Source organism: Octopus sinensis, linkage group LG10 (genome assembly GCF_006345805.1).
Source record: "Octopus sinensis linkage group LG10, ASM634580v1, whole genome shotgun sequence".
Lineage (NCBI taxonomy): Eukaryota > Metazoa > Mollusca > Cephalopoda > Octopoda > Octopodidae > Octopus > Octopus sinensis.
The window spans coordinates 80,587,272-80,592,236 of record NC_043006.1 but is presented as its reverse complement, the minus strand read 5'-3'; positions in this window follow the sequence as shown (position 1 = coordinate 80,592,236).

Here is a 4,965-nt window from a genome sequence, read left to right as displayed (position 1 = left end):
TTGTGGGCAGTAAAGAAATAAATATATATCTATGGTTTAAGGCGGCGAGCTGGCAGAAACGTTAGCACGCCGGGCGACATGCGTAGCCGTATTTTGTCTGCCATTACGTTCTGAGTTCAAATTCCGTCGAGGTCGACTTTGCCTTTCATCATTTCGGGGTCAATATATTAAGTATCAGTTACTCACTGGGGTCGATGTAATCCACTTAATCCGCTTGTCTGTTCTTGTTTGTCCCCTCTCTGTGTTTAGCCTCTTGTGGGTAGTAAAGAAATAGGTATTTCATCTGTCTGTATGTGCAGATTTCAAATTCTGCCTAGGCCGACTTTCATCGTTTCGGGGTCGATAAATTAAGTAACAGTTGCTTACTGGGGTTAATCTTATCGACTGTTCCCTCCCCCAACATTTCGGGCTTTGTACCTGGAGTAGAAAAGAATATATCCATCGTTTTTTAATATTTGTGTAGGTTTTATTTTACGGTCCTTGTAGTAGTATCATCTGTGGTGGCAGCATTCAAAATAGGTTTATATTTTGCGATCAGATATGATACTTTGCTAAGGCGCTGATTGTAGGTTGCACCGTCCCTAAATTTATAGAGGGCAGAAATTTAAAGTCGGGTTTTTCTATTATGATCATGTTTCATCAGGGAAATACAAATTCCGAAACCGAGATCATCTTATATTAGGGGCTGAAGTAAACAATTATTACTATAGATTTACTATTTCACTTTAAATCTTGGGATAGAATCCTTTTCTCCGATGACGTTTGTGCCAAAAGAAGTCGTTTGGAGAGCAGAGTTATATTTTCTGATGTTCTTAAAAACTGGACTTTCTCCCGGCTGTAAAAAGCTGTTTTAAGGGATCTGGTGAAACAGCATGTACTGGTAGATAAACTTTTGCATTGAAACAGAATATTCCATCTGTCTTTATACTTTCATTTTGTTGGTCAACTACTTACCTCAAATTTTGGATATGCCTCGAATTGGATCTATTTTTTCTCAGGCGTAATCATGTTCAGGATCGAATTTCAATGAATGTCTTTTCCTCAACTCGTATGTACGGTTGGGATCTAGCTTGCGAGTTTGTCTAAAACAAATTGTTTAAAATACAATAGATCTAAATGCAATTTGTCTAGAACAATTTCTCTAAAACAGTATTAATCCAGAAATAATTTGTCTGAAACAAAATTTGACTAAAAAATACTTTTACTCTTGTTTTGATGAATTCGTAGGAAGTGGAAAGAAGTAGATAATTAATCATGCTGATGTGTATAAATAGTTGTTTGCGATAATATGGAATAAAACTGGTTGTTTACTATCATGTGTTATAAAAATAGCTGTTTACTAAAAAAAAGGTTTTTTCTAGAAGATCATTTCCTATTTGGAATTATTCAGAGTGAAAAGACCATTGTCAATAACGATCGCTTTTGAGAAAGCGATGATGAAAGCATTTTTGAAAGAATTTCTTTGTGCAGAACAAAACGGTTGCTTTTTCCTCTTCAGTCAATGTATCTTTCTTGTAATTCAAAGTAATGGTTTAAAACGAAAATATGAAACAGACACTAATTTTGCTTTAGTGATGCTGATGCTACCAGCATTAGCATTTGTCATAGCAGGCAGGGTAACAAGAGCACTTCAGTTATTATTTGATAACAACATCTTCCCGGATGAAGCACAAGAAATCATTGATTATTTCGAGGATACGTGGATTGCAAGGTCTAAAAGAAGGGATGTGTGACGCCTACCTCTCTTCTCACTAAATATGTGGAATATTTATTTAAGAGTTCTAGATGATTTGCCTAAAACACATAACTTTATCGAAAAATAGCACCGAGCATTCAAAACTCAAGTTGGGTCTCGTCACCCCAACATTAGGAAATTTATGAACTTTTTACCAAAAAAAGAAAAGGTTTAAGCTAAATTCGGATTAAACAGTGCATTACTGAAATTGAACCAGAACCTCCAAAGAAGCGCTTTCGAGATACTGCACAACTTTGTGAAGTAATAAGATATTTTATGTCGTACATTTGATAATTGGTATAGCTATTAGCATAACTAATTTCCCCTGGTTAGTAAGATCATTTTACTACAATTATTTTGTGATATATGGGATAGTCATACCAAATTGCTAATAATTAACGTGCAAAATGTTATAATATAAAATAATGTAAAAGAAAACACTATCTAACTACCATAAATTTTAATGACGTAACGCACCTCAATTGGTTGAAATATATTTTCCGTTTTCTTCATTTTGCAAATACCGAAACTGGAAAACTGATAAAAACAACCATTACTGCATCAGCCGTCAGAAGTATTTAGCAGAACTGAAATATATAGAATACACAAATCAGCAAAATTAACAAATTTTACTCTTGGAATCACTTAATTCTCCGACTTTTCAAAGCTTCATGAGGTTACCAATTACTTTTTCTATCAGGTAAATTAAATATTATTTACTTAATGGTAACTGTTCGTTATGAATTCTAGTATTCAAATTTTTTTTCTTATGTAATGCTTTGAAATGAAATTTCAGCACCGTTTTCAAAGTATACTATCCGTATATTTCTGTGGTGCATAGGCGTGAATTTGCAGTTAACAAATAATTCTCCGGTGTGTTAGTCAACAATATACAAATATGTGTATATATATATATATATATACAAATATGTATATATATATATATATATATATATATATATACAAATATGTATACACATATATACAAATATATGTATATATATATATGCACATATATATACATATATATATATATACAAATATATATTTATACACACTCACACATATATATACATATATATATATATATATATATATATATATACACACACATATGTATTTATACACACACACTCATATATATATACACGCATACATATAAATATTTATACACACACACACACACACACATATTCATATATATATATATATATATATCTTTATATATATATAAAACTGAGAATGTGTGTCTGTCTGTCTGTGTGTTTCCCTAAAACTTGAGAACTACACAACCAATTTCATTCAAATTTTACACATACCTTTCTTAGGGTCCATGTAGTTTCATGGGCAAAAAATGGTTCAACTTCTCGCCTAAGGCGAGCCTATAACAATATCATATCTTCTCCACTATTTCAGTATTACGTGTTAAAAGTGAAACAAAAGCATTTCTCTATTTTATGTATAATATAATCGTAACATAACAAAAGTAAAAGTAGCAATTGGTATAAAATTGCATCAATGACTTGAACTTGAATAAGTAGTTTCACATGAATGGGAATAAATTAAAAATAAAATTAGCATGCAGAAATGGAATAGTCCAGATGGACTATTATACATAAAGGACTATAGCTTCAACGGCGTACTGCTTTTTGATTCACTGTTTAACTATTGTTATCACGTTTGTTGGTTCCTCGTAAAGGAAACGTTGTTGTGTTGCATTTGTTAAATATTTGTAAACTGTAACCCTCCACCTTTGGAAGAAGGAGCTTTGGTTATTGTTTAAAAATTGAATTGTGTCTCTTTTGGGGGAAATTGACAATATTTTCACCGTTTATACGGAAGCATTTTTGTTAGAATGCCTTCGATAGAAGAAAGTCCAAAAATAAATTTCGCTGCAGCCGTCGGCGGGCGCGAACTCATTGAAATTAAAATGGAAGAAATACAAACCTATTTCGGATTGATCACCGACAAAGACGATGAATCTAGGATAACATCACCAAGCGAAATAAAAAGTTAAATTAAAGAAAAGACTATTGTCTATAAAGTATACAATACAGAGAAAAATAACACCTGGAGGAAAGCACCATCGAAAAGTGTCTTGGTGCGACTATGAAAGATATCTAACCAGAGGCGGTAAATTCGCCACAATAGAAGCAAGGTTCGAGTCAACGGAGCGTCCAAGGGAGTACCCGACTCCAACCTTGCAAAGTGGAAATATTTTATTTTCACCTTTATATCTTGGACGGAGGACGAGCCTACAATTCCAGTCTGTTATATATTTTGAGTATTGTTATCACTAGCGATATCAAGATATAACTTTGTATTTTGTATTTTATGTGTAGATGTATATATATAAGAAATATTGAGTTTCTAAATCTCTCGTAAGGAGGTGTACGGTGGTGGAGCGATATAATGGTTGTATACTGTCAATCTAACAAGAACGTGACAGTAGGGGGTACACCACCGTTATATAGCCCTAGGAGGCATCGAACGCCTCCTGACAGCTTCGACACATTTTATCCTGTGTCCTTATATACACATACGAAGGGGAGACAAACACCCCCAACCGCCGGAACTGCATCTAGGGACACCGTGTTTCAGGATCATTGTCCTTGATCGGCCTAGAGTAGCAGACACCGGTCAGCTGGCGATATCTGTCTCGACTTCGTATTTGTATATATCTATAGTCAGTGAAGTCTATTCACTGATTATCAAAATAAGAAATATTGAGTTTCTAAATCTCTCGTAGAGAGGTGTACGGTGGTGGAGCGATATAATGGTTGTATACTGTCTGCTACTCTAGGCCGATGAAGGTCAATGATCCTGAAACACGGTGTCCCTAGATGCATTTCCGGCGGTTGGGTGTGTTTGTCTCCCCTTCGTATGTGTATATAAGTACACAGGATAAAATGTGTCGAAGCTGTCAGGAGGCGTTCGATGCCTCCTGGGGCTATATAACGGTGGTGTACCCCCTGCTGTCACGTTTTTGTTAGATTGACAGTATACAACCATTGTATATATATAGATGTACATGTAATATGTACATATATATACATGCATTAGCACTATGACCCAGCAACGACGGGTCATAATGCCAGTATATATATATATATATATATATATATATGTATGTATGTATTATGTATGTATAAAAAATATATATAAAAATACAAAATGGGACACGAACGCAAAACATTCAAATTGACGAAACAAAGAACGAACGGCCTCTA